Source organism: Sorex fumeus, unplaced genomic scaffold (assembly GCF_029834395.1).
Source record: "Sorex fumeus unplaced genomic scaffold, SorFum_2.1 ptg000002l, whole genome shotgun sequence".
Classification (NCBI taxonomy): Eukaryota; Metazoa; Chordata; class Mammalia; order Eulipotyphla; family Soricidae; genus Sorex; species Sorex fumeus.
The window spans coordinates 49046839-49067790 of record NW_026606059.1 but is presented as its reverse complement, the minus strand read 5'-3'; positions in this window follow the sequence as shown (position 1 = coordinate 49067790).

Sequence of the window (20952 nt, the reverse complement as noted above, 5' to 3'; positions counted from 1 at the left end):
GCCCCTCTCAGAGAGCCCAACAAGCTACCGAGAGTATTCGATATGCCAGACACAGTAACAACAAAGTCTCCAATGGAGACATTACTGGGCCCGCTCGAGCAAATCGACGATCAACGGGAGGGCCTTTACCCTTTACCTTTACCTTTATAGACAGACCTATCTTTATTTTGAGATTAAGTTACTCTTAACAGACAAATATGTACGACTGCCAAGAGGACATTTCTAACTGGGTGTCTTATAGGAACCTCATTTACCTTCATCCTCTGATTGTTGCTCATCCAGGCAGATGTCATATGCCATCAACCAACATCATACCTAGAAGAGAGATTGATTCTCTATCTCTAACCCACCAAGAGCAGGTAAACAGATATCAAATTAAGGTCACACAAATAGCTTTTCCACTGCCACAAAGTTAGCTCCAAGGCCATCCTAACTTCTTGTGCCTAAATTTCCACAACTCCTTCATTTAATGCCTTTCTGCCAGATTCTTGTCCTCCAGTCTATACCAGCTTGATCAGTAGAGAAAGTGTGTAAGAATCTTAGAATGATATTAACTCCCTACAACCTCCAGGGTTAATTAATATTTAAGCACAGAACACAAGACTTATCTCATAAGTTTTGCTAGAATCTGACTTTATCCTTTCCTGCTTCCATTCCTCACAATAGGATTTTCATCTTCCTCTAAGTAAAGATTTCTGTTTTTACTAAGGAGCGTTATGTATCGATAAACCTTCTTTTTATCTCTATCTATTCAAAGTAGGTACACTTAACAGAAAAAATATACATGTTTTTAAAAATGTATAATATTTTCTACTACAAAAAATGGTAACACTAAATAATCAACATTATTGCTGTTCTCTGCATTCTGTGTTTCAGAAATACTGAAATATTTTTTGCATCACAAATATGTCATCATCCTTATAATTCCTCTGCACAATACCTAGAGAAACAGAATAAATAGGTGGAATTAAAAAATGTGAAAGAGTGGCTTTTTCCTCCTGGAAGGGAGCAATATGACACACACCATAGCCATGCCATCGGACCCCACACCAAGCTGTTTCACTTAGGGTGCCCCAGAGGGGGCAGGTGGTAGCTCTCCCTGCCCCAAGAGACCCAGCTCTGGAAGCCAAAAATATCCATAACCCAATCGCCACCATGCTCAAGGCCGCTCTCCACAAGCTTGAGCAGAGCCTCAGACATGAGTGAACATATTCCTGGACCATGTGGCTGCAGTTGTGGCTACACGGCACATCATAAGACACGCCCTACCCAATCTCCAAGAGTACCACACCACATTTGATGAGGTTCAAATAGTAGGCAACCAAACAGAGAGGGAAATATATATATATATGTATATATACATATTTTCAAATATATATATGAAAGCTCACATCACTCAACCTTTAACAACATGTAAGTGATATCCTAAACAATGTCTTAATGGCCCCTGCCAAAATAGAACAATCTTCACACTCTTTCCTCTATGGCTACTTTTTTTGTAGCATTATCAGCAGTTTTTCATAACGACAATACAAAATATGTTATTTCGGTTGTGTTTTGGGACAGGGCTTGGGGCTTGGGATGGAAACATCCCAAATATGGTGGTGGAATTAGTGTTTGAATATTAAATAAAATAAATATTGTGAACTATCTTATAAAATGGGACTGGAGCGACAGCACAGTGGGTGGCATTTGCCTTTCACGTGGCTGACTCGAGTTTGATTCCTCAGTTCCTCTCGAAGAGCCTGGCAAGCTCCCAAGAGTATTCTGTCTGCATGGCAGAGCTGGCAAGCTCCCTGTGGTGTATTCTGTATGCCAAAAAAAATAAAAAAAAACAGTAACTGCAAGCCTCACAATGGAGACGTCACTGGTATCTGCTCGAGCAAATTGATGAACAACGGGAAGACAGTGCTACAGTGCTACTTTATAAAATAAATATTTAAAAAATGTGAAAAAAAGATAGTACACAAATATTTAGAACTTTCAAGGACAAAAGTTAAAATAAAATGTGTCACTCCTGACAACAACTATTTTAATCTGACATATTACATTTCATTATAGTATTACTATAGATAATAAAATATAAAATGAGGTGAAATTAATGCACATTCTAAAAACTTTGTGAGATCTTTGTGGTTCTTTTTTTTATACCTAACATTGACACTTGTATCAATTAACTATACATTCTCCTAGGAAGTAAGAATAAATAACAGAGTATGACCTATATCCCTACATAGCTTCTTAGAATATTAGACTACATTAATAAGTAAAAAGCATATAGATAAGTAAGCACCAGATATGAAAATCCCTGTCCCCCAGGTGTACCCATATTACCATATAGTGATTATTACCATCCTTCAAAATGAGTGAGTGTAAATATCCCCTGCTATCTATGGTTTTCTTTGATTATGCATAAAAACACCTTCCCTTTCTTCACTATCAATGTCAGTTTAATCACTGCAACACCAGTACTTTGTAATTATTTAATATTAAATAAAGGAATATATGAAAATGGAGATAAAATGTGTTTCTTTACCTCTGTATGTTTTTGTGTACCCCTGTTTTAGAAATTCAAGTTTTAGGATGGTGCCCAGAATAAATGAGTCACCCAAATGTTGAGATGGCTGGGGAGTACCTTAGTGGTAATGAGAATATTGCAAAAACAAAAGATAAAAGAGAGGATGATGAAGGGAAGAAAAGGTGAGTAGATAGATGCTTATATGACTTCATAAGACATTTACTGGAGAAGAGAATTGCCCTGATGATTAGCAATGTAGAGCATTTTTCCATGTGTCTTTTGGCCATTTGTATTTTTTGAGGAAGCTTCTGTTTATTTCTTCTCCCCATTTTTTGACCCATCAAAAGGGTTTTTTTTTCCTTATACAATTCTAATAGTGTCTTATATATCCTAGTTTTTAACCCCTTATCAGATTGGTCACTGTCACTGTCACTGTCCTCCCATTCTTCATCGATTTGTTCAAGAGGGGTCCAGTAACGTCTCCATTGTGATACTTGTTGTTACTGTGTTTGGCACATCGAATACACCACAGGTAGCTTGTCAGGTCTTGCTGTGTGGGTGAGATACTCTTGGTAGCTTGCCAGGCTCTCCGAGAGGGGCTGAGGAATCGAGCCTGGGGTTGGCCACAAATATTGCTCCAGCCCACATCAAAGATTAAATAATCATATATTTGAGAGTCTGTGACAGAATATTCAATTCTGTTCCATTGGTCTACGGGACTGTTTCTAGTCCAGTACCCTGCTATTTTAATCCTTTCACACCACAGAGACAGGAATACATGAAAAAGAACAAGTACAACCAGTGCTGGTGCAAATGTAGGGAGAAAAGGACTCTCTTTCTTTGTTGGTGGACATGTTGAGTGGTCCAACCTTTTTGGAAAACAATATAATAATTCCTTCAAAAACTAGAAATTGAGCTTCCATATGACTCTGAAATACCACTTCTGGGAATATATCCTGAGTGCACAAAAAAGCACAGTAGAAATGACATCTGCACCTGTATGTTCATTGCTGCACTGTTCACAATAACCAGAATCTGGAAACAACTTGAGTGCCTGAGAACAGATGAGTGGTTAAAGAAGCTTTGTTACAGCTATATGATGAAATACCATGCAGCTGTTAGGAAAGATGAAGTCATGAAATTTGCTTATAACTGGATGGTCATGGAGAGTATCATGTTAGGTGAAATGAGTGAGAAAGAGAGGGACAGACATAGAATGACTGCACTAATTTGTGGAATATAAGATGACATAATATGAGACTGACACCAAAGGACAGGAGACACAAGGGCCAGGAATATTTCTCCATAGTTGGAAGTTTGCCTCATGAGCTGGGGGAGAAGGCACCTGAATCAAGAAGGGACCACGAAGTCAATGATGGTTGGAGGGATTGTTCGGGATGGGAGATGTGTGCTGAAACTAGATAAGGGACCAAACATGATAATCTCTCAGTATCTATATTGCAAACCATAATGCCACAAAGTAGAGAAGGAGTATGGGATAAATTATCTGCCATAGAGATAGGGGAGAATTGGGATGCGGGGTGGGAATACTGTGGATATTGGTAGTAGAAAATGTGCACTGGTGGAGGGATAGATGTTCAATCATTGTATGACTGACTCTCAAACATGAAAGCATGGAAACTATCTCACGGTGATTCATTAAAAAAAAGGAAATTTGGGGGAGAATAAATAAATTTTATTTGAAAATAAGATAGACTTCAAAGTATAGAGGATGTTTTCGTTATATCTAGAAGATAAGTTAGATTTTAGCACAAATGCAGTATATGGTGGTTGGAGGTTGGTGGAAGTAATGACATTCTATATAGTAGGAAAAGTATAGATGTAAGTACAAAGATATGGAATTTAATGACACATAACTGAGTTGTAAGTAGATTGGGAAAAGCCAGATTGAAATCTGGAGAAATAAAATAAGCTTCAGACTTGGGTGTTGGCTTGTAGTGAATTTGGACTTGCAAATCACAGGAGTTCCTCAATAGGTGAGCTTTCTTGTCTCTTTAAAATAGTTTAAACATGATTGAGGATATTATTTCCTCACTCTTGGCTAAGTCCTAAGTACCTGATTAAAACTGAGAGCAGGGAGCCAACTGTAGTGATATATTCTGAGAGCTTAAATCACAAAGTTTTGGCATTTTTGAATTTAAGAGGAAATTGAAATTGCTTCAGTACTCATTCAGGCTTAAACTACTTTTAGAATTTCTAAGAACAATTGAGATCACAAATCTGTCTCCTAATGATGCTTAGTCTTATATCCTTCCTGTTTTTATTCAGTTGAAGGAGAGAGAATTGAATGAGTGTTAGTACCTGACATGATCTTACACTGCATTTGTAGATTAGTTGCTCAAAATGATCCCATTTGATCTTCATAAAATTCCTGTAAACTAAGTACTATCATCTTTATTCATAACCAAGCAAAAGACACAGAAATACTAAGGTAGGCAAGTCTTGACTCTCTCATCTCTTTTTTATTACTCACTTGGGGCACAGTCTAAACATGTTCACATGAATATGGATATCTTATGATATCCACATCAGTAACAAAATATCGGAAGCTAAAGGAAATATGCCTTCATTTTATCTGACACTTGTCATGGTTAACTTAATAATCCCTATCACAACTCCTGGAGGCAAATATAATTGTCTCTATGTTGCAACTACATTGCAGAAATTGTATCTACAATGCAGAAATTACAGTAAATCTTAGAGGTCAATAAACTTACTGAAGTTGACACCCAAGTAAAAAGCTAGGGCCATATTTTGAACCTCCTTCTATGGCCTCTCAACATAAATCTCTTATTATGACTTTGTGCTAGGGGAATGAGACCCATTGTATTTACTGTTTTGGGCATATCGAATATGCCACGGATAGCTTGCCAGGCTCTTCCATGCGGGCAGAATATCACACTTCACTCAATTGAGAGAAGGAAATCGGAGTTACGACCTTTGTCGACAATCAAGAATCAGGGATGCTGTCTCATTTATCAAGGCGTCGAAAATCAGATGGGATGAACACGTAATGTGATTTGGAGCTGACTGCTGGACTAGAGCTGTTATAGCCTGAATTCCACAGGACATCAAAAAATTGTGTGACCACCCACCTACAAGATGGTCAGACTTCTTCATCAAGACCCTGAACGAATGATTTGAGGCTCTTTGTGTTCCTGGAGTGAGCAGATGCCATTGGGCTGCACTAGCATGCGACAGGAACAAATGGAGACGTTACTGGTGCCCACTCAAGCAAATCGATGAGTAATGGGATTTCAAGGGATCAAGTGATGACTTTATACTTTATACTGTTATATTAGAGAGGGAATTCGACCATTACCTGATCTTATAACCTTGGAATTGAATGTATAACCTTGGGGACCTATGCTTCAAGTTCTAAGATAGAGATAATATTCATACTTACCTCTAGTACTGTTCTGAAGAACTCTCATAGGATAACTCTAGAAGCAAAATCAGTACTGTTAAAGTATTGTTTAAAATATCCTGTGGGTCATATTAAGTCCAATTAAGTTCCTTCCCAGGCGCAGACCTGATTCCTTGATCCAGAAACAGTAGCTTATTGATGCTTGTTCAATTTTCAGTTAAATTAAACACCGACTCGGTTGTGGGTGGCTTGCAAAAGTGGGGCACTGGGGAGATAGTCTTAAGAAAAGAATGCTCCCACCTCTCTGCTTGACCCACTTTGGGAAACACCTGAAGTTGGTTAGGACTGGTAAATTCTGAATTCCTCCTTGACACAGATACTCCAATCCCACCAGAACTATGAAGCAGCCATCAAGCTGCTCCAGAAGTCTATTTGCTCCGCACAGCATGGAAACTGGTTCTCACCAACTGAGTTCTTGGAAAACAGTGGAGTCAGACCAGAGGGAAGACTTGCCCTTAGTAGGAAAAGAGAGTCAATTCTAACCTTGACAGACCCCTTGCTTCCATTCACAGGAAAGGAGTTCAGAAGGAAGAGAAATAGTGAAGAAATAGTTGTTATTGAAAGCAATTTAGAGGGATGTGAATGGAGAGAAAGAGGGAGTTCAAAAGAGTGAATAAGAGCTTCTACCTGTATTGGACAGGAGTTCTCTGCATATAAATTAATCTGAGCATTATAATAGGGAAAATCTTGGACTCTGGATGGTCTTTTCATATACAGGAGTTCAGAATCTCCCATAGATTCTCTTTTCTGGGGATCCACTGTTCTCTGGGTGGTTTCTCCATCTCCAAAAAGATCAGGATTTGCATCTCAAGGCACACATTGCTCATGTCTTTGGGCTACTTCAGGGCTGGGCAATTTCCTCTCCGGTTTTGTTATTTTCCAGGATCTCCCTACCTATCTTTAACAACTGTGGGAGCCTATCTAATTTCTAATCAAGTTTCCCAGATTGTCCCAGCCCAATCTGAAGGCAAAATTTGTTATGAACTTGGATTTTTCTTGTTTTCCTCAGCCACAATTCACTAACTTGGAACTTGAAAACACAGCTTATTTTTTTTTCTGCAGAATGACAAACATCTTGAACCTAGCACTTTGACTAGTGTTCTCTTATTTGCATTATCCTTGGAACAATGTCTTGCACTGTGTAAATTTACTAAATGTTGACGTGTACTTTTGACTTACTCCTTCCTTCTTTCTGTTGGAATTTTACTTTAAACACTAATTTTAAGCAGGAGCTCTCTGAGGCTGAAAAGAGCCCATTCTAATCAACAATGCAAATCAACCTGATAGAAGGACAAAAGAAAATAGGGTGAGGTTACAAAGAATTGGCCCTGAAGAAAGGAATTGCAGGTAATGAAATTCACAGGGGCTGGAGTGATAGCACAGTGGTAGAGCGGTTACCTTGCATGTGGAGGCCCACCAGGGTTCAATTCCTCCACCCAGCAAAGCCTGGCAAGCTCCCCATGATGTATTCGATATGCCAAACAGGGTAATAAGAAGTCTCATAATGGAGACATTACTGGGCCTGCTCGGAGCAAATAGATCACAGTAACAAGTCCCACAATGGAGACATTAATCGATCACAGGAACAAGAAGTCTTAACAGAGAAGTTACTGGGCCCACTCCAGCAAATTGATGAACAATGGGACAGGGACAATGACAGAGAAATTCATGGGTTATACTAGGCATACAGGAAGATATTTCAACTTCTTGTTCTTCTTCACCCTGTTCTACAGTTTTTTTGGGGTTTTGTTGGGGTTTTGGTTTGGGGTCCACAGCTGACTTTGCTCACGGTTTACTCCTAGCTCTTCACTCAGGTGCCAGTAATTAAACCTATGTTGAGTGCATGCAAGGCAAGTGAATTACCTGCTATACTATAACTCCAGCCCCAACCTACATTCTTGCATACCTTAATCACATAATAAAGTGCTCATCTATTTTGCTAATTTAAAAGTTCTAAAAAGAGATGAATTTTCCCCTTTCTCTGGAATTATACATAAGGGGATCACTTCTACACCCCAGGAGTTTCCATGCTCAACTCTTCTTCTTAAATAAAATTTCAATTCAGACGTTTTTATCTTCTATTCTTTGCTTATGTTGCTGGGTGGAAGATGTGATTCCCAATAAAAAGGAGTAGGGTTCTCTGATTGGCTTATGAAAACTAGGGAGAAAAGAGGAGGTGGTCTCCTGGGGTTGTGGTTAAACTGCACTTGGGTTCCATTTGTTCTGTCTGGCATGAGAGATGATTCCTGCCAACTAATTTCTCAATGATCCATGGAGTCAGGCTGGAGCAAAAGACTGCTCTTTTCAAGAAAGAAAAGGCAGTTCTAAACCATAGGCAGGCATTTTATATCAGCCAACTTCCATCACAAAAAGATTTTCAGAAGGAAATAAAAGGTGAAATAAGACAAATTAATTTGGGAAATAAAGGGAGGAGAGAGACAGAGACAGAGGCAGAAACAAAGAGGAGAGAGACAGAGAGATCGAGACAGAGAGAGACAGAGACAGAGACAGAGACAGAGAGACCAAGACAGAGAGGAGAAAGAGAGACAGAGAGACAGAGAATATTTGCTTAAAAGAGAACATAGACTTCTCCAGAATGGAAAGCAAAGTATACATTCTAAGCAGGTATGTGCAGACAATTTCCTCAGAAAGAGGAAATCTGTAATCAAGAAAGTTCACACTTCATTGGGGAGATGCAGGCAAGTATATTTGTCCAGAGGAAAACACACACAAACACTTTAAGAGGGAACTCAGGCAAAACTGCACCCTTTCCTGAGCCAAGTTGATGTAGGCAGGCAGACAAAGAAGGCCCCCTCCCAAGGCAATAGCAGTAAGTTTCCTGGAAAGAAAGAGTCCTTGTGAAAGCCAACCTTGCAGAAAATAGAAACTAAGGGCTGATAAGACGTTCACCTGGCACCTGCAACAGACCCAGAGAAGTTCCAGCAGGAACAAAGGGCCAGGAAAGGAATTTCAAAATAGACCATCACCACACCCAAACCCTTGGTAACCTCCTTAGCAATGGACTATTACCTAGATAGAAGCCACACATGGTGGCAGGTTGAAAAATCCTTATCAAAGCCACCTTGAACAAAGGAAAGATGTGTATATGCTGCCCCAGCCCATATGCTGCTTGTGTCCACATGGCTGAGTATATGTGACTCCCGAGCACATGTGTCGCCGGCATCTCCCCTATTGAGATGTGTACTTTCATGCTTTCCTGTCTAATGCTGGGATGTATATAGGGGTTTCTCTCTCTTTGGGGAAGCCCACACTCTGCCCTGGGTGCGTTACTCTACCCTCTCCCACTTTCTCTTCCTCCTCACTTTCAAAAAACCTCCAAATAAAATCTGTTTTACTTAGCTGTTTGTCTACTTCTGAAACTCATTTTTGCATGGTGAGACAAGAACCCAGTAACCCTGGTTTCCGGGTGGCAGAGTTGGATGGAGAGAAAGTGATCATCTTTCTCCTCCCTGCTACAGATAAGCCACCCGTGGGGCCCACGCCCACTAATACCCATGTTAGTTTATATTCAGTTTACACTTCCTGAGCTTCCCCCCTCTTGTAGGATAACATTGGTTTGTTCTTTCTCCCTTACCACAGGGAGCTTAGGTTTATCAGGTTATACCCATCACAGTGCTCCTGAGACACCCCCATTCCTTTGTTCATTGGAATATAGCTCTAAACATTTTTAGGCTTAAACATTGATTTTTCCTTTCTCTCTGGCCTCAGGTTTACTGAGTAATACTCATCACAGTGTTCCTGGGGCACTCCCATTCCTCTGTGTTTATCTGTAACTTCTTTCTTTGGCTCTGCTTCCCCGACCAGTCAGTCACCTGTATCCCCTAATCAAACTCTGTTAACTTCTAAGATCAGACCTTCTAAGGACACTGAATTTGTATTCGTAAGTGAAATATTGCTTTTCTTTGCTCCTTCTCTCCTTTGCATAGTTAATTTAGAGCAATGTCCTTTGTGTATAGACACAGGAAAACAGTTAATGCTATGTTTTTGTAACTTGGGAGATAATTGACTCCAAATGATATTCACTCCCGGGCATCTGTTCTCTCCAGTTAAGCCTCAGTTTCCCTTACTTCTTAGCACCCTAAAGCAGAGTCCCAACGAGGGACTGGATGGACACAGGTCAATCTGTGAGCTACCCTGGCACCGAAATGGGCCTGTCCAAAGTGCCATAATACTTAACTGTAAAATCTTAGCACGCTGACAGTTGTGTGTTTGTGGGTTATCTGGACAGCTCTATCTTCCCACATGCATTAAGTGCTCTTGAGCATCATATCAAACTAAAAAATGTAGAATATGTAAACATACACTTGACTCTTGGTGGTCAGTCTAATTACTCTCTCACTTTTACCCCATTTGAGAGAAACAATACATAATTTATGAAGTTAAGTCAGATCTAAGATAATAGGTCTAAGTCAGACAAACAGTAAGAGATAAATCCGAGTTTGAAATCTAGGTCTCCTTCCACAACAGCACTATTACTTTATTCTCAATCAACTGGGTAGGAGATAATAGAGTAATATTTCTTCCCTTCTAAGATCATTAGTCTAGGAGGTAATTGAGCACAAAACAAAATACTTATTCACTTGTGGCTAGATTTGGTATCAGCCTGGTGTTACCAGTGCATGGGGCATCATACCTATTTTATAGATAGAGACAGTAGAGGGTGGTTGGGCAATTTTTGTATAATGAGGTTTTTTTTCCACCAGCAAGATAAGAAATTCCAGAAATGAGAGACAACATAATGTCATGTACTATTACATAGTACAGAGAAAGAAGGAGACGGGGCACAATTAGTGAGGTATCTAGTTTCATAAATAAAGAGATGTACCTTCGGCTAGGAATAAATCATATAGGACTCTATATGTGCTGGTGAAGAATTTAAACTTTATCCTTAGTAGTCATAGAACAATTTATGAGAGACTATGTTAATCCAGGTCTTCTGAGAAGACTGTCATTCCACACACAAGGATCTAATCAAAACAAATTTATGTGAATGGCAATGAAGTAGGAAGTGGGGAAGGGAAATGGAATGTGAGATTCAGTGAAAGAAAATGGGAGAGAATGTAGGTTAGACACATCCTAGGGAGATCTAATATCAACTTAAACAAATTTCAAGTGGCACTAACACAGAGGCATATTTAAAGATATTTAACTATCAGAAAAAGACACACAAAAATTAAGATAGTTAAAAGTGCTTATCTATTTGGAATTGAGATGGGATGAACGATTGGTGGTGTTGGGGGAGTCCCTTTTCTTAATTGAGAAGTGTTTATGCCCACTTAAAACCATAAATGCATTGCTCTAATAAATAACAGAAAATATGTGTGATTACGTCTGTGCATTTAGATATGTATATGCGTATAATTTTAAAGTGTGTTCTTCATCTAACTGGCATAAAAGAGGGCACCATAACTAATGAGGCTTTGAGGCTACTTTCACATGATTCTGCATGAAATAGCCAGCAATTTTTTCTTAGGCCATTTTTCCTTTTCCTAGAACTGCCTGAGGTTTTATGAGCCTTTACAAAAGAATGTGTTTAATGTAACTTTTCCAGCTGTTCCTATTAACCACCGACCTTCTTTTTTTTTTTTATGAATCTTTACCTATTTAGCTTTTATGTACAGTTTGGGGAAGAAAAGTAAGAGGAATAAAATATTTTTTAAAGGGAGGCATAAAAATTCTGCAGCAAATCTGTCCTTGGCTGACAAAATACATCTTAAAGATGAGTGCAGAAGCAAATAAGTTTTACAGGGATAAATTAGAAATTTCCAGGACTTAAAATGTGAAAAGTAATTGAGGACAAAGGAAATGAAAGGTTGAGAAAAGTAATGCCAGAGCTAGTAAATAAGTGAGCCCAGGGTGATACAGTGTAGTGGCCTCTCAATTAAAAAAAATTATTAACAACTATGTCATGAATCACCAGGTTCTGTTCTTATAGTACCATATATCTATAGCTGATCACATGTACCTATCATACACATAATTCTAATACACACTTTCCCCATTTGCTCTTGATACTGCTCTAATTCTTTTAAATTTAATTTAATTTAGTGATGCTATCAAATCTAGGGCTTATCACATATGAGGCAAATGTTTTACAACTGAACCACATTTCTGACCCCTGGCCTAAATCTTGTCTATCAGTTCAGTTCAGCCATTTATTTTAATTACACCAACTTATTCCTTAACTATCCATGATGCTGAAATGAAAACTCAGTCCTATGCTGTACCATGGGAAATCCTCCCTTCCATTCTTTGAATTCTTGGAGAATCAGAGTCTCATTGTCCATTTTTTTTATTTTCAACTCATGAAAATGTATTTTCTCCAAGCTTCCATACTATTAGTCATGTTGTCTCTTTAAATAAAATTATGTGAAATTTGAACTTTCTCTACATTAGTACTTGTTTAGCCTGAATTAAAACAGAAACTTGTTTGTTCATAGTTTCTTTCTCTATAGGTTGGACCTTGAGGGCAAAACAGGAACTGTGTCTAAGTTCCTCATTTACTCTTGGCTCAAGGACAGGACTTGGCACCTAATAAATTTCTAATATTCTGTCAGTGAATCATTATATTGGAATAAAATGAGATTGAATGTGGTTGGAACATAGATAGGTATCAATTGGGAGGTATAAGATGAAGAACTTTCTCATCATCATTTCTCAGAAGTTTCTAGATTCCTTTCCTTTTAATTCCATATTTTATAGAAAACAGAAACAAGAACCATACAGAGACGAACTGTATTTTGACGGTTTCATAATGTAAAAGCTAGGATTCATCCCAAAGAGTTCTCCTTCTCCCTTCTTTGTGCTTCTTGCTCTCACAGCTTTATATTTTGAATAAAAATAGCTTTGCATTTTGAGTAAAATACAAATATGTTGATCATATTTTTCTAAGAGACACACTGAGTATTCTTAACACACGTTTTATTATATTCATAAACATTTATTTCTTGGGTATTTTAATTCTATTTATTTTTGTTTAGGGACCCCACCGAGAGGTGCTCAGGACTTTCTCCTGGAGATGATCCTAAACCATACATGGTGCCAGGGATTGAATCCAGGTTGGCCAATGTACTCTTGCTCCAACCCTTTAATTCTACTTTAAAGTTTAAGAGATAGAAACATAGACATATGAATTATTTTGTCCACTCATACCACTGAAGAGTGACAAAATTGATATGGAGCTCATATGTGATTGATTTTTCATGTGATTTTTTGCATTTCTAGTGCTCCTTTTTCTATACTCAAGAAATGCACATTATTCTTTTAATAATTGCATTGGATATCACAGAATTGTGCAGATAAACATTAATAATACTTTTATGTCAAGTTTAGGTGTTTGTATTTTGAACACAGATCTTTGATGTCAGAAAGAGTTGAGTTAAAATCTTAGTCCTACCACTTAATAAATTGAAGGTATCAGCTTTCCACAAGGGTAATAAATATTATAATAAATACTAATTGAAAAATACGTAAAACACATGGATTTTGTTTGGTGTCTGGTTTGTAATACAATGATTTTTAGAATCAGGTGTGTTGATTGTGTCATTGATAGTAAATACCATGGAGAATGAGTGAGATTCATGCTCTATCTTTTCCATTCCTTCAGGTAAACATGAATACCTAATTTACATGTTTTTCAAAACTTTAATACTTTAGATTGGCTAGTCTTTATAATTCTTACATTCTTGGCATTCCTAAAATGTCAGACTTTTTTCAAAATTAAGAATTGGAAAACATTGTTGCTCATTTCTTTCATGTTACATCTTTCTAAGGGGTTTTAATTTTTTTCACTCATGAAATCTAAAACTTAGGGAGTGTTGCTATGGAGAAAATTATTATATCATAAATAATAAAAATACTTTGATCTCACACATATAGCTAGGGCATTGAATTTTTAAGTTCTAAGTTGCTAGAAGTCCTCCTAATTTCAGACAGCTGTATATGATATTCTGTGAAAAATTTTCTGTTGAAATATATTATATGAATGATGAGAGTACAGTGGGGGGTGCATAAGCTTTGAAATGAGTGAAATGAGCTTTCATGTTGAGAACATCACTTTTAAGTGTCACCTTGACAAAAATAAATAAACAAAAATGAACACTGTCTTCCTGTTGTTCATCGATTTGCTCAAAGGGGCCCGGTTATGTCTCCATTTTGAGACTTGTTACTGTGTTTGGCATATTGAATCCGTCACGGGTAGCTTACCAGGTGGCTTTGCTTTGTTGCCATGATACTCTCGGTAGCTTGCCTGGCTTTCTGAGAGGGGCAGAGGAATCAAACTCTGCTCAGCCGAGCTGGCTGTACGCAAGGCAAACGCACTACTGCTGTGCTATCGCTCCAGCCCCAACAACAGTAAGCCCTGTTTGTCTCAGAATTCTTGCCACAAAAGAAGGATTTTAATTCAACTTTATAATATCCTTATGAGTCTTAAAATGAGCTAAATGTATAGCATTCCTCATATTGATAGTGCTCACGAATGATAACTAATTCTTTTACTATTTGAAGCTTTCGTGCCTTGTTTTGAACCCAACTACACTTCTTAGTAACTATGTGACCAAGTCGCTCTTTGAACTTAAGTATTGCACATGTAAAATGGAGATAATAATATCTAAATTATGGGTATTTAATGAATATCAGATAATGTAACACATAAAACAGTATCTAGTGTGGATTTACATATCAGTAAATGTCTCCCTCTACTTGTTCTCCCCTTTCTCTTTCATTTTCTATTTCTTCTGCTCTATGATAACCATTTATATGACCAGACTTTGTCCTTTAGCACAATATGCCCAGCTGCAATAATGTAATTCCCACTATTAGTTCCCAGGATCAAGGTTCTCAAAGCCTATCTTCTTTTACTTTTCCATGAATCTATAAAGGTCATGCAGCCAATAAAGGAAGCTGATAAAAAGTCTCTATGTCATGTGTCTCATTGTGGTGAAAACTTATGGTTTAGAGCAAGACTTTCATTGTCACCAATACAGTGTCAAGGAATTTTGGCCCACCTGCATTTTGTTAGAAACCTATTTTTGTCTATATTTGCACAATAATCATATGTATCAGCTTTCTTGACTCTCAATGGGATTTATTTATCTATAATTCACTCTAACATTGCACTCAGAAAACATCAAAGAGAAATACTGCTGCATGTGAAGGTCTAATTTTTTATATAATTTTGATTCATACTTTTATTGAAAATATTTATTACATGTCTACAATAATCCTATTTGCCAAAGTGTCGAAAATCAGATGGGCTGGACATGTAATGTGGTTTAGAGAAGACCGCTGGACTAGAGCCCTTACCAATTGGATTACATGGGATGTCAAAAGATGGTCAGACTTCTTCGTCAAAACCCTGAACAAATGGTTTGAGGTTCTTTGTGTTCCTGGAGTGAGCAGATGCCGTTGGGCTACACTAGCACGCGATAGGGAGGAATGGAGACGTTACTGGTGCCCGCTCAAACAAATCGATGATCAACGGAATGACAAGTGAACTGATACAAGTGATGTCTACAATAATCCACTTGCTGTTTGGATTTGCTTGCTTTTTGCATTGGGGTTAAGCCAATCGGTCACGTGGGTACTTTTTCTGATTTACCTTTTCGGATGTGAGGGCAAAATATTCAAGCAAATAAAGAAAAACCATCATGTGATACAAAATCATCATGTGATATAGTGTCTGCCTTTGGATATATGCTTTCTCACTATCATTGAAATAGAAAGATCTCATTTTGAATATTTTATCTTAGAATCATTTGCTTTTGATTTGGGAAATTTTTTTAAAATGGGTTTAAGTAAAATATGTCTAACGTGATTAGTATTTTCTTTTCATATCCCAAGTCTGGCAAGCTACCGTGATGTATTTGATATGCCAAACACAGTAACAACAAATCTCACAATGGAGACGTTACTGGGCCTGCTCGAGCAAATCGACGAACAATGGGAGGACAGTGCTACAGTGCATGATTATTTCATATCCCAAGAATTAAAGATGACATATTTTAGATACACACAAATATAAATGCATTATCTATTCTTTCCCTATTTAATATTACATTCCTTTATTCCAAGTTTTTCTCTTTTAGAATTTCTTACTCCAATAAACTTGTTTTATTACTTTCTGTTAGTTATTTAACTTTTATTTATTTATTTATTTATTTTGCTTTTTGGGTCACACCTGGCGATTCACAGGGATTATTCCTGGCTTTGTACTTAGAAATTACTCCTGGCAGTGCTTAGGGAACCATATGAGATTCTGGGAATCAAACCCGGGTCAGCTGCATGCAAGGCAAACACCCTACCCGCTGTGCTAGGGCTCCAGCCCCTAGTTATTTAACTTTTCTGAGTTGCAGTTATCTTCTGTGTAAAATGATGATAGTAATACTACAAAAGAATGTAAAAGGATTCAATAACTAATATATGTAAAGTAACTGCCTAATAATAGAAGTAACACAAATTTCCTTCTTTCTAATTCTTTCAAAATAAGAAATAAATGTGTAATTTAAAAAAAATCAATAGATTCTCCAATAATTTAAAAGAACAGCAAATATTGAAAATGGTTATGAATTGTAAAGGAGAGACTTTTGGGATTTTAGTGGATGGAAGCAGGTGCTAAGGTGATGTGTATGTTGTGGGAATGATGCACTCATAAAACTGTTATTAAAAGTATTGTAAATCAAGTACTTCAATAAAGAATGAAAGGAAGAGTAGCTATTTCAGAAAAGTATTCAAAATTTTCTGTGCATTTCTTTCCAAAGTCTAAGACATTTATCTTCCTCTCAGGTTCAAATGACACATATATGATTACTTTAATATCTTATAATCACATTTAAAATAGCTGTGTTAAAAATATTTACACTTTTTTTAGGCCCATGTCTGGGGGCTTGAAAATCCCAGAAGTATTCAAGTTTCCCAAATCCCCTTCCACATGAAAATATTAGGAAGGATGTTTTTTGATGAAAGAATCATGTGTCTGATGAAAGAATCATGTGTCTGAGTAAGCTTATAATATTAATTTTGATAGTCATTATATAAACAGACATAAAAGACAGAATAGTCAAGGTCTGACTATTTACATAGTAATAATTTTGGTTATTTAAATGAATAGATTTATTTTTTACCACTAGCATAAATTTGATGATTTTAATACATTCTAAAATAAGCTTTTTACGGCTGTCAATTTTGAAAAGATTTTCATAATTGACAACGTAGTGTCAGGTTTAAGAAGAGTGAATGGATAAAAATTGATTGCTTGATGGGATATTTATTTACCATTCAATGGATTTTTTTTTTAGCAGTGGTTTACTCATGTGTAATTAGCAGGTAAATTTTTTATTTGGTGAAGAGAGACCAAATTAGTCTAGTTAACTGACATCTTTAGTGAAAATATTGTCACCATGATCAACTTCAAGATGTTTGTAGCAATGTACTTGCACAATTCCTGAGCTGGCTTTTGCACCTCTCTGCTTTCGTGTGAAGTACTCTGATACATACTGGTAAGAGACACCAGGTTCATACCACGTTTAACAAACCTCACAGATATTTTAGTAAAATGCAAAAACTGTGGCACAGGGAGTGGGCATGGAGAAAAAAAACAAAGAAAAATGCAAATATTATTTGCAGTAATAGCAAAATCTAAATGTCTTTCTATTTTTCTTTAATAGCATATTGATGGAAGATCGCATAAACATGGTAAATGTCAATGTTTTCAAGGATAGCAGAAGACTATTGAGATGATTAATTGAGAATGTATTTGTGAAACTGTATTCCAAGTGGTAGACTATGAGATGATTCAAAAGCAACACTCTAATATATTATGACAGTAACATGCTGAGCCACAAGAAATAGCATTTTATTTAGCAGGAAGGAAGACTCAAATGCGAAGCATTTTTTTTTTCTATGAAAAGGAGAAATCTTCCTAATAGTTCTGTAAGTGCAGATTTAGAGGGAAAAAAAGCCCCAGAGAAGTCACACTTGAAGAATACAGAATTTGAATTAAAGATAATAATTAATATAAGTTAATAATTATCTGGTGCTTTTTACACACAGAAAAATTGTTTCAGTTCAATTACCTTATGTAATCCTCTGACAATCAATCTAAATAGCATTCAAAGTTCCATTAAAAAGTTGTTTACTATGCTGATACATTTTCTAGATGTAGAAAATTATTTGTGAGGAAATAAAACACATTCTCAACATCAACTTTCAGAACCCAAAGCTTTTGTTTGGAGAATATAGCCCCTCCCCTAATTTTCAAGTTTCAAAACTTCTTCAAATAATTTAAATTTTATCAACACCTTAGAAACTATTTTTTCACAATATTTTCTAATTCATTTCTAAAACATGAGTTGTTTGGGAGGAAACCACTATTTTTCTAAATACTTCCTCTTGATTCAGTGCTTAGTGCTAAAGCTCTGATAAAGGGAATGGAGGCATCAAATACCAGGCAAAAAGCCATGATAATATCAGTAGCTTTCTGATTCGAGTACTGACATTTCCATGTTTTAAATGTTTTCTTTCATTAGTATCTTAATTTGTCCAATTCCTCCTATAGCTCAATCATTCTCCGCAATGGCTTCCAGATCAGATGTCTACCTCTTATCATAACATGCTAACACACTTTAGTTAGGTTCTCTGATCAATGGAATAAACTATAAGTCTTTAAACAGAAATAATATTCCCCACATTCAGACCCTAATTTTCTTTTCCAGCCTGATTTTCCCCTGCCTCTCTCTCTTCTCTCTCTCTCTCTCTCTGTTTCCCTCCCTGTCTTTGTCCCACCTCTCTCTCTCTCTCACACACACACACTCCACTTATTTTATCTGTTCTAAGATCCTGTTCCAAAACTCTTTCTCTAAGAAGACTTTTCAAAATCTATTTTCACTATGTATACATATCATTTTTCTCCCATCTTTCTTCCTTAATTAAAATTTTGTATTTCTATTTATTGCACAGGACTGAAAAAATAATTTGAATATATATATATATATATTTATGGGGTGGGCCTCTCACGAGGTGGTCAAGGGAACAGAGGTTCACTCCTAGCAATACTCAGACTCTGATGATATAATGCTAGGGTCAGTGGATACAAGTCTGCTGGAGAGCCTCATAGGAGTGGGGAGAATTGTACCTGAGATCTAACTGGGGTCCCCCTATCTTATTTCCCCTGATTTTAAGAGAATATTAAAAATAAAATCCAATATTGAGGCACTACTTTATTTTTCAGAATTCTTGCATAGTATGCACATACAGACAGTAAAAGAGACAGGCAGGGTCTAGAGCAATAGTACTCGAGTAGGATGCTTGCCTTGCATGCAGTCAATATGGGTTCAATCCCCAGCATCTCATATGGTCCCCCTTATATTGCCAGGAGTAATTCCTTAGTGCAGAGCCAGGAGTAACCTCTGAGCACCCTAGGTATGGCCCTCCCAAAGTAAGCAAACAAAAAGACACGCAGACCAACACACACAGATAAACACACACATATTATGTGCATGAACGTGCAAATATATATATATACACATTCATGCACAAAATTATTCAAACAAGTTTTTAGCAAGGGTACTGCTAGCCATTTTGTCTCTTCACATTTTCTATTTCTCTCAAATTTAGAATTTTCTCCTGGAAGTTTGCAAGACAATTGTTTTTTATCCATTTTATTTTCTAAAAATCAAACTAATTCCTGTTTAAAATCCAAAATGGCAGGACAGTTAGGTGGTATATATAAATATATATATATATTATATATAATATGTATATATAGAGAGAGAGACGTATAAAGGACTATAGGCACTGAGAGGGGAAAAAAAGGAAAAGAAAAAGAAACTTGAAATATCTTGTTTTTGCTGGGAGAAGTCTCATAATGATATGGAGTTTATTTGAAAACTTAAGACTTGAATACACCAGAAGTGAATACAAAGAAAGCAGAACTAGGTTGAAGAAGTATAGAGGATTCTAAGGAAGAAAAATAAAACTAAAGGCAAGAAGAGTGGGGAAACATAGGCATTAATCGGGTAATGTTTATATAGAATTATTGTGCAAAGTGAATAGAACTGTGGCTTTAAATGCTTAAGAAAATGATTTCCTAATATGATAACTACTAGTTAGCAAAAGTGAACAGCTTATCACTAAATATCATAGAGCTAGGACTTATATCTCCAATTCCCTTTTCTAATTACATACCCTTTACCAAGAGTCAGGGCTGACATTTAGTTAGAATTATAATGTGCTTTAAGTACTTTGAATAAAATATTAGAATAAGAATTAACAAGCATATTAGATATTTGCTTCATGTTTCACAGCACTGGTTTATGTTCTCCTTATGTTTTCATTCTCTTGCAAAAATTCTTTGAAGTAAATTCAAGTAATACCCAATGGTGTTGCTTTATCTCCAAATAAATCCACTGATTATCTAAATTTAAGTCCTTTGTTCCAAATGATCCAGACCCTAAAGGGCAGAATTTATTAATTAATTTATTTGTTGGCGTTGGGATATAATTGACAGTGCTCAGGGGTTGGCTCTGCACTCAGGGATCATTCCTGGAGAGCTCAGGGGACCATAGAGGATGCTGGAGATCTAATTCAGGTTAATACTGATATCTCCCTATGATATCAAATGTAAGGCAAATGCTCTACCCACCACTCTCTTTCTGTGACCCCTAAAAAGGTATAATTTACATTCAACCTCTTGTCTGATTCACTCATGGCTACATTATTCTCTCCTTTCCTGTTCAGTAACAGTAATTTATGATTAAATAACCTTGCCAGTATTTTGCAGATTTGTACCATCCTATGTTATGTAGCATGGCTGTGGTCATGCTTAAGACCACTCTTCACACGTTCGGAAGTGCCTCACTCGCCAACTGCCCCAGGCGCCATGTAATTCAATTAATGGTCAAGACCCAGAGACTATAAAACCCAGTTCCCGGAAGTGTGCGGCTGCTTATTGTCTAGTTCTTACTCTAGA